The sequence below is a fragment of the Bos mutus genome, chromosome 9, assembly GCF_027580195.1.
Source record: "Bos mutus isolate GX-2022 chromosome 9, NWIPB_WYAK_1.1, whole genome shotgun sequence".
Classification (NCBI taxonomy): Eukaryota; Metazoa; Chordata; class Mammalia; order Artiodactyla; family Bovidae; genus Bos; species Bos mutus.
Genome location: NC_091625.1, coordinates 93,418,987 through 93,436,214, shown reverse-complemented (window position 1 = coordinate 93,436,214; position 17,228 = coordinate 93,418,987). Strand labels below are relative to the sequence as shown.

At 40.5% G+C, this 17,228-nt stretch overlaps 1 protein-coding gene across 8 annotated transcripts in view; it reads right to left on the bottom strand.

The window, feature by feature from the left end:
* The window catches only part of ARID1B (AT-rich interaction domain 1B), a 435,159-nt gene that overhangs the window by 110,011 nt on the left and 307,920 nt on the right, over positions 1-17,228 (bottom strand). The window lies entirely within an intron of this gene.

Sequence of the window (17,228 nt, the reverse complement as noted above, 5' to 3'; positions counted from 1 at the left end):
CCTGAAAATAAAAATCAGTACTGCAGAGGCATAACATGTGTATTTCTACGGCATGAAGGTAATGAAGAAATCCCCAAGAACATGACAGAACCCTTACAAGAACCACATATCTTCACTCCAAACATGCAAATACCTGCTGTATTGTGTTTCCAACTATTCCCTCCACTGTTATGAGTGTTATGAGTCTCACTATTAACCTCACCACTTAAGTCCAACACAGAGTAGGTGCAAAGGCCTATCACCCATTTTACATAAAAATTATGCCCTCAAAGGGTTGTACTATAAACTCTCTGGGTTTTGTTTTTTGTAAGCTTGCTATTATACATTATTATTTTACTTGGCCCACTGGATTCAAACCAGAAGTTTTCTAATTGCCCTCTGGTATTAAGTACTGGTTCCAAATAGGAAAAGGAGTTCATCAAGGCTGTATATTGTCACCCTGCTTATTTAACTTATATGCAATGAGTACATCATGAGAAATGCTGGACTGGAAGAAACACAAGATGGAATCAAGATTGCCGGGAGAAATATCAATAACCTCAGATATGCAGATGACACCACCCTTATGGCAGAAAGTGAAGAGGAACTCAAAAGCCTCTTGATGAAAGTGAAAGTGGAGAGTGAAAAAGTTGGCTTAAAGCTCAACACTCAGAAAATGAAGATCATGGCATCCAGTCCCATCACTTCATGGGAAATAGATGGGGAAACAGTGGAAACAGTGTCAGACTTTATTTTTCTGCGCTCCAAAATCACTACAGATGGTGACTGCAGCCATGAAATTAAAAGACACTTACTCCTTGGAAGGAAAGTTACAACCAACCTAGATAGCATATTCAAAAGCAGAGACATTACTTTGCCAACAAAGGTCCGTCTAGTCAAGGCTATGGTTTTTCCAGTGGTCATGTATGGATGTGAGAGTTGGATTGTGAAGAAGGCTGAGCGCCGAAGAATTGATGCTTTTGAACTGTGGTGTTGGAGAAGACTCTTGAGAGTCCCTTGGACTGCAAGGAGATCCAACCAGTCCATTCTGAAGGAGATCAGCCCTGGGATTTCTTTGGAAGGAATGATGCTAAAGCTGAAACTCCAGTATTTTGGCCACCTCATGTGAAGAGTTGACTCACTGGAAAAGACTCTGATGCTGGGAGGGAATGGGGCAAGAGGAGAAGGGGACGACAGAGGATGAGATGGCTGGATGGCATCACTGACTCGATGGACGTGAGTCTCAGTGAACTCCGGGAGTTGGTGATGGACAGGGAGGCCTGGCGTGCTGTGATTCATGGGGCTGCAAAGAGTCGGACACGACTGAGTGACTGATCTGATCTGATCTGATTAAGTACTAGAGCTACCTAATGTCTTTCATGAGGAAGCCCATTGGATAACCTCACTACATGACACTCATTAAAGTCCTTTGGGGTAGACACTTTCCTACAAAGAACTGGAGGTAAGAAACTAAAAGGCTCTCTCCAAGGCGCGTGGTAAGTCAAGTCAGGGAATACGAGGTAAAACAGACTATTCAGTTCAGTTTCAGTCGCTCAGTCGTGTCCGACTCTTTGCAACCCCATGGACTGCAGGATGCTAGGCCTCCCTGTCCATTACCAACTCCCGGAGTTTACTCAAACTCATGTCTATTGAGTCGATGATGCCATCCAACCATCCAACCATCTCATCCTCTGTCATCCCCTTCTCCTCCTGCCTTCAATCTTTCCCAGCATCAGGGTCTTTTCAAATGAGTTAGTTCTTCATATCAGTTGGCCAAAGTATTGGAGTTTCAGCTTCAACATCAGTCCTTCCAATGAATATTAAGGACTGATTTCCTTTAGGACTGACTGGTCGGATCTCCTTGCAGTCCAAGGGACTCTCAAGAGTCTTCTCCAACACCACAGTTCAAAAGTATCAATTCTTCAGCACTCAGCTTTCTTTATAGTCCAACTCTCACATCCATACATGACTACTGGAAAAACCATAGCCTTGACTAGATGGACCTTTAGTTGGGAAAGTAATGTCTCTGCTTTTTAATATGCTGTCTAGGTTGGTCATAACTTTTCTTCCAAGGAGCAAGCGTCTTTTAATTTCATGGCTGCTATCACCATGGGCAGTGATTTTGGAGCCCGCCAAAATAACGTCTGTCACTATTTCCACTGTTTCCCCTTCTATTTGTCATGAAGTGATGAGACCAGATGCCATGATCTTAGATTTTTGAATGTTGAGCTTTAAGCCAACTTTTTCACTCTCCTCTTTCACTTTCATCAAGAGACTGTTTAGTTCTTCTTTGCTTTCTGCCATAAGGGTGATGTCATCTGCATATCTGAGGTTATTGATATTTTTCCCGGCAATCTTGATTCCAGCTTGTGCTTCATCCAGCCCAGCATTTCTCATGATGTACTCTGCATATAAGTTAAATAAGCAGGGTGACAATACACAGCCTTGATGTACTCCTTTTCCTATTTGGAACCAGCCTCTTAAGAATCTGTATGCAGGTCAGGAAGCAACAGTTGGAACTGGACATGCAACAATAGACGGGTTCCAAAGCAGACTATTAGCCTTTACTATTCCGATCTCTAAAATCTTTAACTCAAGATAAACCAGAGCCCTAAACATATACAGGAAATACTCAGCACTAAAATGTAACATTCTTAGTCTGGACTATTCCTAAAAGACCTACAAGGTGTGAGAGAGGGGCAGGGTCTGATTTTACTGAGGTATGATTTTCAATCTTGTGCTACAGTTGTTGAGGGACCTGAACAATGTGGCTTAACCAGGGTGCTCACTTTGTTCCCAGTGCCATTCAGTTCAGATCTTTACTCCTTCAATTCTGGTCAAGTGATTAAAAACTGCTTCTTTGTGAGCAATACCACTAAATAAAAGACAAAACCTTGAAAGTTTATCAACTTTAAGTGTGAAGACATGTTATAACCAAAGATTTAATTTGGGTGAAAGCAGGAGCCACTTCCATCTTTGTGATATTTGAGGATCTCAGGAGGTATCCCTTATGAACATCACAGACACCCTGAAATATACAAACTACCATGCTGAAAATCTGCTCAATGCCTGTACTCAGCATCATCATAAACATACACCCTTTCCAACAGCTTTAAAGCTCAGGTATACAATTTAAAAATCTTTAAGGTGCAGAAAAATCTTTGAGGAAAGAGAAGATTTGTTTGGATATAACATAGCTGGCCTGTCCTCCACCTGGAAATCTAGATCCACAGTACTCTGTCATCTGTAAGAAAGAGGTAGGTTCTGAACTTTACTTCTACAGAACACCAGACACAAAATGCAGAATAGCTACCAGCTAAATCTGTTCTAATCCTTGCTTTGATGTAAGGTAAGAGGCAGGGGAGGGGAAATCATAGAGCAGGCAAGTTTCTATTTCTCTTGAGAGGACAAATTAATAAAAATAAAACTTAATTTCCCCCTACTCTTACCCATTCTTATTCCTCCTCAATATTTTTCCTCTTTCTAGGATTCCTTTTTTCTTTGAGAAGCTTAATATTTGGCTGCCTTCTGAAGAAATGGGTATAGTGACAGATGAAAGACTTGTATTCATCGTATAATTCAGAATAAGGGAAAAAATCGACTGCTGTGCATTTAAGATTCTAACAACCTTGCAATTTTGAATAGTCGTTTCCCCCACCCGTTCTTTTGAAGAAATCTGCTTTTATTCTGTTAATAACTAACCACAGTTGCAGCAGCATGGATCCGATTAGCAGTTCTTATGGTACAAAGGGGAGAGGGAAAAAAAGCTGTGAACAGGGTTGCCAATTTGTCCACCTGGGCCCCCGGGAGAAAGATTAGATGAGGCGCCTGCCTGCTCCCTTTTTTCCACTTGATCGCTGCTCTATACTGCCTGATAGAGACAGGCCTTTTGAAAGCCAAGGCACTTTCTTTCCTTTAATAATAGTTTCACTTGCTTCCATCCCCTCTTGTCAACAAATTTCTCATTCTGGATCCCAATATGTCAGGACAACTCTCAAGTGTAAACATAAGTAGCTACGGAAAGTACCCACACACTGATGCTCACCTGTGTCAAGATGTTTGGCATCTACCATAGGGACCCAAAGAGGAGTCTACACACAGAGACCCTGCAGGGAGGGGGCCCACGCTTTCCAGACAGCAAGGTGGGACACATGGTCAGTCCACAGGCATTTCTGTGCTACTTCTGGATGAAAGAAAGTAGGAAAAGATATACAGTCTGGGAGTTTACTGGGATTTTAGGAAAATGGCATAGTATATATAAATTTGGGACTGACAGTAAAAATACTGGCATTGCAGGTGACATGGTTTCTACGTATTTTCTATATAGGTGTATAATTAATGCATGTACTAAAATAAAACACTATTTTCTCAAAGTGTTTAAAAATTCACTGCGTTTATAATTACACTTAATAATGAGAGCTTACTGTCATGATAAAACTTCCTTGGTATAAAACAACTTGTAACAGCAAAAGTGAAAGCACTGTAATATGCTGAAAAAGTTTAAAAAGAAACCCAAGGCTTCTGACTGAAATCTCTATGTTCTAAGCAGCACAACCAACCCTCTATTATTTTTACTTAAAGGTACTGGGGTAGCCGGTGGGGCGGGGTGGGCAGCGGTGATGAGCTCAGGAGTATGCCTCCTAAGAACAAAGGATGACTAGGCTATGGGCAAAGCACCACTCTAGAGGCACCTGCAGAGGGGCCTGGTGGGCGAGCCCAGGTCAGCAGCGCCTCTGATACAGGGGCCACTCCGAGAGAGCAGGATATTAACTGCTGCAGCACAAACAGGAAGGAGGACGTTCTGGATCACATCCTCATGTGTTTTTTATCTACTCTTTATTTCAGATTTTAAATAAACGTTCAGCAAGTATCCTTCTTTTTCATGAATACGTGTTTCTTACCTACCTCGGCTTGTCACTTTCACATATCTGGAGCCTAGTATTTGTGTATTGCTGAAACATAAATTCCAGCCCTTAGCTAACATTTCATGTTTACCTAGCCAGTGCTGACCATGGATACTTGGAAACGAGAATACTATCTGGGTAATGACAAAACCCTCCCAAGAGCCAATCTGTTTCTAATTGGCCATTTTCTTTGAAGATATGGTTAGTTACTAACAACAGATATTTATTAAAAAAAGATGAGATAATGAAAAAAACTGGACAATACACAAGCCCAGAATGTTGCTATGTACTTATGTGACACAATTTCTGTACATGATGGATTAGAATCAGGCAGGGTCTACATATGAAGAGGTCTGGTTTAAACTGACAGATTTTGGGACCACTATTTCAGGTTCTGTTTTTGAGAGGAAGAAAACAGAATAATCTTATCACAGTGGAATCTCTTCCCAGAGGGAAGGCAAATAGAATGATCCCATGAACTGTGAACTGTGGGCTTCCCAGGTGGCACTTATGGTAAAGAATTCCCCTGCCAAATCAGGAGACATAAGGGATGTGGGTTCAACCCCTGGGTTGGAAAGATCCCCTGGAGGAGGGCATTTTTGCCCTCCAGTATTCTTGCCTGGAAAATCCCATGGACAGGGGAGACTGGCAGGCTACAGTCCATAGAGTTGCAAAGAGTCAGATACGACTGAAACAACTTAGCACATAAACTGTGAAACACAGATGCAGAAAGATGGCTTCCAGCCATAGGATGAAAGGCCATGTAAGTTATAAATTTTAATATTTTCTTTTCTTAAATACTTGTTTATTCTAAGAGAATTATGAACTCTTTAATTGGGCCAACATTTCTGGAGTGCCTTTTAGTTGTCAAGCACTGTTCTTGGCACTGAGGATAAAAAGGAAGCAATGATCACTGCCTTCAAGAGGCTCCTGGGCTAGCTAGAGGACCCTGAACAACAGGATAGACAGTAGGAGTCTCTTTTGGTATGGAGGAATCGGTATGACCTTGCAAAAGAAAAGACAATGGAGTTGCGTCTTGAAAGGTAAGTAGGAGTTTGACAGTTGGTAACGGGCAGGATGGATCCAGGCAAAAGGAATTCAGTTCTGAAGGAGGAAAGATCTGAAGGAGGAAAGATCTTAGTAGAAACAGGGAATACTAAACTAGTTTACTCTGTCCACTTCCAGTAAAAAGTAACATGCAACATTAAACAAACAAAAAACTATGCACTGGGGTTCAACTCTCTTAAAAATACATGTTTTTTCCTTTTTTGCAAGTAGAATTTAAATAACGTGATTCTTGGATTTTGTGTGAAACAGACTTAAAGAAACAACTGTGAAAATAAGGGATTCTATTACTAACTGAATTAGGCCTGAGACTATAACAATTATTTTATCATAAAGATTTTTTCTCATGACATTACAATTTCAATTGAATTAGAACCTAGCTATAGAAAGTTTTTTTTAAAAAAAGGTAATATGCTGCCCCATAACAAATGAGCTATTTATCACTAAGCTTTTCTATGACCCATACATACATGATCATAACTGGGAGTACTAGTTTCCTTTTAAAACATGCCCTGCCTATTCAAAAGTCAAGGGAAGTGTTAGCTGAAATGGATACAAGTGGTCCCTTTCACATTCCACAAAATCTTTCTCTGCACCACTTTTACAGCACCAGACTCTCCCTATTTTCCCTTTCATTCACTGGCTGTTCTTTTTCCTCTTCATGGTCTCTTACATTTTGGAGAGCCCTAGGGTTCAGTCCTCAGAATTCTTCTCTCAGTACTTCCAGCCCTGGCTACACATAATAATCACCTGGACAGCTTACCACAGAGTATTCCATTCAGACCCATTAAGCTGGCATCTCTGGGGTCCGGCCCAGGACGTTTCACGTACCCAGAGTTGAGAACCACTGACCTCACTCATTCCCCAGATCAGGAGCTCTCAGATGGCAACTTCAGCTTCAGCTAGGAACTTGCCGGAAACGCAAATATTCCAGCTTCACCCAAACCTACTGAGTCAGAAACTGGGTGTGGGGTCTAGCCATCTGTGCTCTCACTGGCCCTCCAAGCGACTGTGGTGCAGGACAGGAGTCCTGGGTGACAGCATCTAGATCCCTAATGACTCATAGGCTTTCTTCTCCAGCCTAGATCTCTACTCGGAATCCAGAGTCTTCGTATAACCAGCTGCCTATTCAAAAGTCGCCTTCTGGATGCCATACAGGCTTCTCAAATGTTACATCATAAAAACCAAACTCCAGATTTCTCTTTCAAAAATTTACTCCTTCTTTTGTCTTCCACTGGACAGAACCACTGTTTACCACCAATCTCTCAGGCCAAAAACATCCTGTCCCCACTACTGCTACCCACACATCTAGCCATGATCAAGCCCCCACCCTCCCCCTGGCTACTGCAACAACTCCCTAATGGGTCCCGCTGTTTCTGCCCTGCCCCTCTGTAGTCCACTCAGCAGCCACAATGACCCTTTTACAGTTTGTCCTGGATCATTGCCATTCTCTGCCTTCTCCACCATCACTCTTAAATTCCTCAATTCCAATCATAACCTACAAAACCCTATAGAAGCTGGTCTTGCTGCTAAGTCACTTCAGTCGTGACCGACTCTGTGTGACCCCATAGACGGCAGCCCACCAGGCCTCCCCGTCCCTGGGATTCTCCAGGCAAGAACACTGGAGTGGGTTGCCATTTCCTTCTCCAATGCATGAAAGTGAAAAGTGAAAGTGAAGTCGCTCAGTCGTGTCCGACTCTAGCGACCCCATGGACTGCAGCCTTCCAGGCTCCTCCATCCATGGGATCTTCTAGGCAAAAGTACTGGAGTGGGGTGCCATTGCCTTCTCCAGCTGGTCTTGGGTTGCCCTCTAATCTAACCACCTATCATTCTGTTCCATCTCTCCTTCCCCACTATGCTTCAGCCCCAAAGACTTCCTTCTGGGTCCCCTGCCCGGCACTCAAACACACCCCTATTTAGGGCCTTCGTACTCGCTCTTTGCTCTGCCTGGATACTTCACTCCTAGACTTGCTTTTGACCTTCATTCACTGAGCCTCTTGTTTGAATATTAATTTCTTAGAGACACGGTCCCTAATTATTGCCATCTAAAGAAGCAATCTGAAATAGAACTGCCATACGACCCAGCAATCCCACTGCTGGGCATACACACCAAGGAAACCAGAATTGAAAGAGACACGTGTACCCCAATGTTCATCGCAGCACTATTTATAATGGCTTTATTCCTTCAATTCTAGAAACATGCCCACAGCAAGCTGCATCGAGCACTTTATGAATTAATGACTAAAAGAAGAAAATGAGCAGTTGGGCTAGTGGGCTTTCCTCAGGACATCATCTAATTCTCCCAACAGCAAAAGTGCAACATGCTACTAGCAAAAAAAAAAAAAATTAAATGAATTAATACATTTGGCATCCTCAGCAAGGTCACGTTCTTGGCATTCAGCTATACGCATTTAACGTAGTTTGCAAGTACAAACTCTTATGTCACTTTCTGTTTGGAAAAGAGAGTATCAACATTAACAATCTCTGGTTATATCATTTATAAACACGCAGATGTGGATTATTAAAGATTAATGCATTTTAGGACTGGTGTCGGCATTCCGTTTGTCTCTTGCCGAAACCAATTCTGTTCTTCATTAGTCAATGACAACCCATATCACCCTGTTATGGAAGAGAAATCAAAGGTGTAAGTGTGAATTGAGAGTAAGTGATGAAACTGATTAGTAAGAGACTTAACGGCTATAATCAATCAACACATCATAATAATCTTGGCTCCAGGGTTATCAGAAGATAGGGAAATAAACATGACACTCCATGTAAAACAGTTTTGTTCCTTTCACAACTACCATTTTTTTTTCCCTTTAGAAAGTAGAGTAACACATAAAAAGTTAGTGGAAATCAACTTCAGAAACATCTTGACTGGAAGAACTATTCACTTTATCACCATTTTCCAAAATGTAGTAAACTAACTTTTGAAACTTGTACTTTTAGGCTAAAATTAGTTCCTAAAAACTTTTGTGCCCCTCCTTTCCGATTCCTCATTCCCAGTGATGAAGAGAGTACAACAGGTCGATGCCAATAGCGTTAACACTGGCAGTGCACTGCTGGTTCAAGAAGCAACAGCAGTCAGTCAGTTAAGCAGAAGATGAGAGCAGTATCAGTCTACTCAGCTCAAGAAATGAAAATAAATGGCAAACAAGGCTCTGAAGTGCTTCTTCAGTGAATAAAGCAAAAAAAAAAAAAAAAAAAATAGGGGAGAAGTGGGAGTGGACTGCTGGATCTAGTACGTCAGCACTTTCGTCACCGCTGAGCTTACAGAGCTGGATGAGGCACAAAACAGCACCCTGGTGACACAGGCTTTCCTGTATTTTCATACACGGAAGATCAAACAAAGGAAATGGAAAATGAGAGGAGAGTTTAAACTGAACTGCATGACTTAATTTTAACTAAGAGTGGGGAGCAAAACCAAGTGGGACTGTGTATTTTGAGAAAATCCCACTGTTCTCATTTCTAAATGTGAGAGGAGGATAAAAGGCTTACTTTGAAATTTGTTCAGATGGAAGAACTGGAACGATTTCTGCTTTTGGAAAGGAGGAGAAAAAACTCATTACCCAATGATCAGAATACCTGACTTGGGTCAGGAGCGACCTCTAAAGGGCAGAGTAGCTAAGAACGCTAGAGCAGCTGCTTCCAATGCAAGGACCTGGCTGCAGGTCAGCAATGGGGAACCTGCCCTTTAGAAACAGCAGGAGACCTAGGTACAGCCAGGATCCTGGCTGCATTCTAAATTAGTATCTTAAAGGGGGAGGCTCTAATAACCAGTAACCTTGCCACTGCAGCTCTCTAAAAGACAAAATACATTGTTGCTTTCTTAAGCGTTACTAAACATAATTTGGAAAGGATCTGAAATTACTGTTTTGTATAACACAAATATTTTACTTTGTAAGGGAAAAAAAATACTGGCTGAAGTTCTCTTTGGTGTGTAGAACTGCTGAATCGATGTTTTCTGGGCTGCCACAGATTAAAAACATGGATATATCAATGGCATTTTGTGCTTAAGAATTTTTTTTTCTCTGCACAGCTTGCCAATAAGCAGCATGCATCTTCCCGCAACAAGCTGTTGCAGGATTTCCACTTAACGAGAAGCCAAAAAGGAACACTTGATGGATGTTTCAAAATAATATTACCAGGTAGGGTGACTGTGCAGACTTTCAATAAAAATTTTTAGCGATTCTAATATTATCTTGAAAGGAAACTAGTTTAGAAGCACTTTTAGAAATTAACTCATAACTTTACCCTGAGTTTTATTAAACAAGGATAAATTAAAAAGTATAAAAATTACTTGTTTAGAATGGGTTGGGCTTGAGCCCTAAGAGTTCTAAAATCCAAGGGGAATGGATTAAAAAAGAGAGACACTGATTTGCATCCTCCGGTGTTCATTTCACAGGTACTAATCTTGATAAATTAGACCAGGAACTATCATTTCCTCTTACTAAAATCCTTCCTGTTCACTCCAGCCTATGACTAACTCCTAACTGCAATTCATTTTTCTCTTTCCCATTATAGCATCCTTCCAGAATCTGGTTGTCTGAATGTCAAATTAAGCAAGAAAATTAGTTGTTTTTTTTTTTTTTTGACCAGAGTATCTTCTTGTTTGTATCTGCAACTATATCAGCTCCTACAGAAATCTACTTAGCTCTCATTTTTGAGGCAGAGAGTAAAGCGGGTGAACACTTATACAGAAGAACTCTAAATATACCTTAACACTGCCCAGAGTTATCTTCCATATTTAATCTACTATGTGCCACCTTCTTCGGAATTCATTCTTTCAGCGTCTGAGATTTTCCTGAGGGGCACAAATTCATTATTGGTAGCTGGTACACTAGATGCATCGCTCACCATCCAGGAACTGACATGATAAAGCTTCAAAGAATCAGGCTTAACCATAAAGTAACTGGTGCTTTATGAGAGCGGAAGGGCGATCTCTGGCAAAGCCATTTCTGCAGGCTCTTAAAACCCGTGATCCTTTTCAAAGGACAGCCACTTATTTGGCAGGTATGAGTCTCTGTAAGGAAAGAAGGACAGAGTAGCTCCGCCCGGGGAGGTGCCTGTGCAGGGAAGCTCAGGAGGGAAAGGCTCCAGCTGGTTGCAAAGGGAGGAAACCAGGAGGGGGGCGGGGGGTGAGGTGGTGCGCCACGAATGGAAAAAGATCAGAGCAAGCTTGAGAGACTGATGAAAGACGACTCTCCCCTTGCCCTCCTTCCTCCTTTCCAGCCGCTCAGCACTGAGGATACTCTGACCCATGGCCTCATGCTCTCTTCCGGCCAGTAGTCAATCTGAGGAAGGACGAGGTGGGAGGTGAGACACGGCAAAGAGCAATGGACATACAACTTAAAGGGAGGGGGTTTTACGTTCATATTTGATGAAATTTTATTTTGTTTCTGTCTATGACAGCTAGGAAAATGTTGACTTTGATTGGTCTTCTCATAACAAACATCTAATACTATGCCAGAAAAAGAATGGTTTGAAACAAATGTCTCTTTATCATGACATTAATGAGAATACCTACTTTTTTATCTTTGGTCCTAGTTTATTATCACCAATAGCCCTCTGCTGTCAGAAGAAAGTGATTAACTCTACCTAAAACTGGATTTGGTACAAACCCTTAAAAAGAAAAAGTGGGGAGGGGGCAGGAAATATGTTCAGGAATTTACAGTTTTTATCCTTAGATCTTTAATAATAAAACCAATGAACTCTCCTCAACAGTCTGAACATTTAAACTTTCTATAGACAAAAATGTCTATCAGGCTATGAACAGTTAATATCTGCCTGCCTATCACCGTCCCCCACTGATGTTCACCGTTCTTAATATTTAAACACTGTTGCTGCTTACAGCACATGGAGAAAAAAGCTGACAAAAGCCTTTGTCCAATAAAATAAAAAAGTTCGGCTTATTTACATTTTTGCTTTGTTAGTAAACTGTAATGGTTGGCTCTGGAGGCAAGACAAGTGAAATTAACATTCACTAAATCTTTTGGCAACAGCAATGCATTCTGATGTTGTGCTGCGTCAGCTTCCACTATGTGTTAGGACGAATTAGGCCTGGTGTAAGACCTACACAATACACTGTGTTAGGACGAATCAGGCCCAGTGTAAGAACTACACAATACATTCGAGACCCAACAGTTTATTCTCCTTAAATGAGGTACATAACTTGATTCCTGGCTGTAACCCAGGAAGCAATGCAATGGGATCATTTATTAGAAGGAAAACAAAATGTTTACTATCATACATTTCAGAATCAACTGCACCCTAGGTTAGATTTACTTTATTTAAATGTGTACATACACACATACTAACAATTAGAAAGATGGGGAAATTTCTTTTTCTAAATATAAAAACATCAATCAGAAGAGGAATGAGAAATGAAACACTAAGTAAAAACCTAGAAAATGTTTAATGGCACTGAATGAACATATAACGTATACATTTCTATTTTCAAACGCTTGTTTAAATTAGACCACCAAGCTGAATCCTTTCCCCCCTAACCATAGACAGCTGTGATGCTGGAGCCCAGTAATGTGCAGACAAAGGGAGAGAATCCATGTGGCTACTCAGCACAGAAAATCTCCATCCTGCTTTTCAAAAGAATGCAGGAAGGGAAAGCCCCACTAAGTTAGGGATGTGCCAGGGCCGATGTCGTGCCAGCGCATCACAGTACTTGTTCCCATGACACTCACAATGTTCGCGAGGCAGCATGACAGGAGGGCGAACGTGCAGTGGGCGGAGAAACGGTTTAACAGGCAAGAAACACAGTCAGCCATTCGGGGTGCTTTCCTGGGCTTTTGTTTATCCACCTCTGTGATACTTATCATTAGCTGTCGATTTCATTTACCAGAGCAGAGATGGAAAAAAATGACTGCTCTTCTTCAACAAACCCAGGGAGAGCCATGCTAGGAAGACTCTTCCCATAACATGCTGGCTTTACCTCACCCCAGCAATCAGATACACAACAGCTGTGCATTTTAACAATGACTTGCTGGAGAGACAATGATTGAAAGAGCCAATCTGTGACACATGGAGAGGAGGCAGCAAGATACAGCAGGAGTTAATGGGAGAGAAGTAGGCTCAGGGAAAACCAGTCAGTGCTGGGAATGGGAAGAAGGGTGAGGGAGAAAAGAAAGCAAACGGCTACAGACAGAAAAATACAGGGAAATTCCAAACAGATGTTTTCAAAAAGCAATCTGAGGATCATGCCCAGGGTGAGAAACCATGTAATCTCTGTCGGACATTTTTGTTTCATTGGTTCAGACTCAGAAGCAAATGTAGACAGACTAGAAATTATCTTAGAATCTAACGTGTGTGTGTGTGCTGTCTCTCAGTTGTGTCCAGCTCTTTGTGACCCCAAGGACTGCAGCCCTCCAGACTAATGTACAGACCAACAAAACTTAACATCAGGGCTAGAGATGGGAAAAGGAGGTGAGACTACTAAATCAGCTCTGAAGGGCTCATTTATTCTCTAAGGAAGCATGCCTGGATTTAGTTAAATATAAACCCCAAATGATCAACTTTATATTATCTCTAAAGTGTGGTTTTATTATTTATGACATAGTTCACAAAAGTATATTTTAAAAAAATTTTTAAAAGAAGGGCAGATAGACTAAAGGGAGGGGAAGACCACGTTTTTTTTCCCCCAATAAAATATGGCATGATTTTTAACAAATCCCCATAAAATAACACCACATAAAGTTTTCTGATGAGCATCTGTTAAAAATGCATGTTTGAATGTCCCTGAGTGTGGCTACAGAACAGAGTAGAGAAACAGGTGACATGTGGACTCGGGCCTCAAGGATGACTACCAAGAGCCCAGGACGAGAGTGCTGACAGTTCTGGGGCCCCTCTGTGTGAATCACAAAAGGGCGCCCTGTCTCCCCAGAGAGCTGCCGTATTTCACTGCCACTTACTCCTCTGGTCCACATCCCTGGTCCAACAAGCAACTTGCTCAAGTGAGTGTGGCAGCCCTGGCTAGGAACAGGGAGAGGGTGGGACTGATGTTGTCTAAATATATGCCGAAAGTGTAAGAAATAACCCAGGATTCTGATCTGCTCATCTATTGATAAATTTTATGCTAGACTGCCTGCCCATCACATCACACAGAAATCGATTTGCCAACAATCTTGAGTGCAGCAAGGGTTTTAAAAAAATGCTTGTCTTCTGTCTCCTCTTAACTTTCTCAGACTCAACCTCTCAGAAGAGCAACCACTGACCTACCTGTTGTTTTTTTTCAAGTTAGGAGAAAAATGGATTCAACTTTGTGAAACATTATGCTTTCATGGCTAGTTCCAGCGGTCCTACTGAATAATCTCAGTAAACTCAGCAAGTCATCACTGGGAGCTTTATATACATGTCCTCTGAATGGTACAAGAAAACCACTGGTGTAAGATTCAGACTTGTAGCCCAAACCCCCTGTGCTACTCTGGAGAGTAATGATCATGGACAAATCTCTACATCTCATTTTGAATAACAACAATAACCGTAATCACAACAATTAACATGCACTGAATGGTTACTGCAAGCTTGCTTTATATACATTAACACATTTCATCTTTATAGTAACCCTGTGAGATGTGGTTATTATCTTTATAGACACAGAAACTGAGGCACAAGGAGACTTAGCAGCTTGCCAAGTGGCAATAAAACGAGGAGGTGGGATCAGATGATTAAGAAAGTTTCTCTAGCTCAAATGTTACTTATAATTCCATCTGAGAGAAAGGAAAATAGATGCCAAAACTGCTTGCCAGATTTTGCAAGTGGTTATTCCTCTTAGAATGACACTAATATTAAAGAAATGTTCTATTTTCCATGTTTTACATGATTCTATTACTATACAGCTTCACACTCAGCAAAGATAATTCTGGATTTACCTGGATATCATGCCTCTGAAAACAAGTGGAACTTTTGCTGTGTAATTTCATCCCTGTACTAAATTTCACTGAATGGTTTTACCGAGCATCATGCAGAGTAATACAGGCTGCACTACGATGAGATGAAGTGAAGGCCCTGGCCCTGAGCAGTTAGAATTTCTGGCACAAGTTTACAAAACAAATAGACTTAAACATAGTTTCCAAGAAAGCTGAAAGTTTTCTATTGAAAACCCACTTTCCAAGAAGTTAACAGAGAAAAATCACAATCAGCTCCTGCCCTGAAGGTCCTGTGAAGGATAGGCCTCATAAGGCAAAAGGAGAAGAGGGTGGCAGAGAATGAGGTGGTTGGATGGCATCACCGACTCAATGGATATGAATTTGAGCAAACTCCTGGAGATATTGGAGGACAGGGAAGCCTGGAGTGCTGCAGTCCATGGGGTCCCAAAAAGTCAGACATGACTTAGCAACTGAACAATAAATAATAGGTCATCAGAATCACAGTTCGCTGAACAACTTTATCCTATGCAAAACACGACTGAGTACCAGACTCAGGACTTCCCTGGGGGCTCAGATGGTAAAGCATCTGTCTACAATGCGGGAGACCCGGGTTCGATCCCTGGGTCGGGAAGATCCTCTGGAGAAGGAAATGGCAATCCACTTCAGTACTATTGCTTGGAAAATTCCATGGACAGAGGAGCTTGGTAAGCTACAGTGCATGGGGTCACAAAGAGTCGGACACGACTGAGCGACTTCACTTTCCACTATAACATGTGCTATCACGCCCTCCAAATCAAGCTCTTTTGTTGGGTTGTGTGTGTTCCATACAGCATCAAAATCCAAACAGTGAAATAAAACTTTCAAAATCCCCAACTAGAATGCTAAATATATGTATGAAAACCACCAGATTGTGAACTACCCGTATTAGGGATTTTAAATGAAAAACTAAAATATTTTTGTATCTCAGAAAAGTTTTCATTTAGTTTACTAAGAAAAGTCTTTCTGATGCAATTCAGAAAAATGGGGTCAGTTCACTGACAAATATAGTATTTTACATATAACTTTTCAATGTTTAGGTAGGTAAGACCTCAAAAACCATCTCAATACCAAAAATTGTCTAAGGAATTCTGGAATATAGAGTAGTCATAGCTTTAAAAAAATTAAAAGCAGGTAAATCCAGGTTTTATTATTAAAACAACCATTATAAGGACAAGCAAATATTTTTGAAAGAAAATTAAGATGCCTTCAAAAAATATATTAAAATTATATGTAATTCAAAATATGCATCTTGGGAACATAACATTTAGTCAAAAAAGCTAAGTGGAAAAGGACCACATATAGTTTTACATATGTAACTATACTTCATGATTTGCCCAGAATCTTCCTGGTTTACATATGTTCTACTGCAATTATTATTAGCAACCCTTATAGGCTCAAGTCTCTCAACGTGGCTGATAAATTATATAGTCATTTTTAATGTAATACATTTCTATAAAACTCAAAACTAAATGAAAATAACAATATATACTTCATTTATACTCTTTTAGAACCCAAAATAATCCAGAAAGAATGATTTAAAATACATTCAGAGGATATCTGAGGCAGAGGAGAGGTATAGAGCTGAAGACAGGAAGGAACACACAGGTAAAAACAACAACTCCAGCTCTTAAATTGGATGGTGAGCCACGAGTACTCATTCGATAGTTGTTTCATAATTAGCATTTTTCATATGTTCTTATATGTTTATATACATATACAAAACTTTTATTTAAAAATAAAAAGAGCAAAATAATAAGATGGGGTAAAAATTACTATCCATGTTTTTAAGATAACAGAATAAACTATCAGAAAATTTATCAGCAATTCAATAGTAATTCTGACAGATGAGTAAAAAGTATTTTCTGGCAGCCACCTACATCATGCTAGCAAAAGTTACACAGAAAAAAATTTACATCTATTTGATGGATAAAGGAAAGCTGGTTGATATAAGAAAGAAAGCTGGAATAGGATGGGGCAACTGACAAATAAACAAACAAATAAATAACCCCAAGTATATGATAAAGGAAGCAAAAGATTTACAAGAGTATGAGTACGGAAACAGCTAATGCAAGAGGTTAATGGAACATGAACTTCTTCTATCAAAACTAAAAGGTAAGAGTTTGTATAAGTAACAAGGCCGTGAACGTATGCTGGCAAATTAAAACAGTGATAAGCATGAACATTAAAAATACTGTAGAAAATAACTTCCACAGTAATCTCACCTTATCAACAGAGGATCTTATTTAACAAAATCACTACGAAACATATCCTAAGAGAATAAGTAATTTTTTGGTGTAAGTTAAGGTAAACATGCAAACTGAAAGTAACAGGTGATTTTACTAAATCAGTGTTTATATTCATT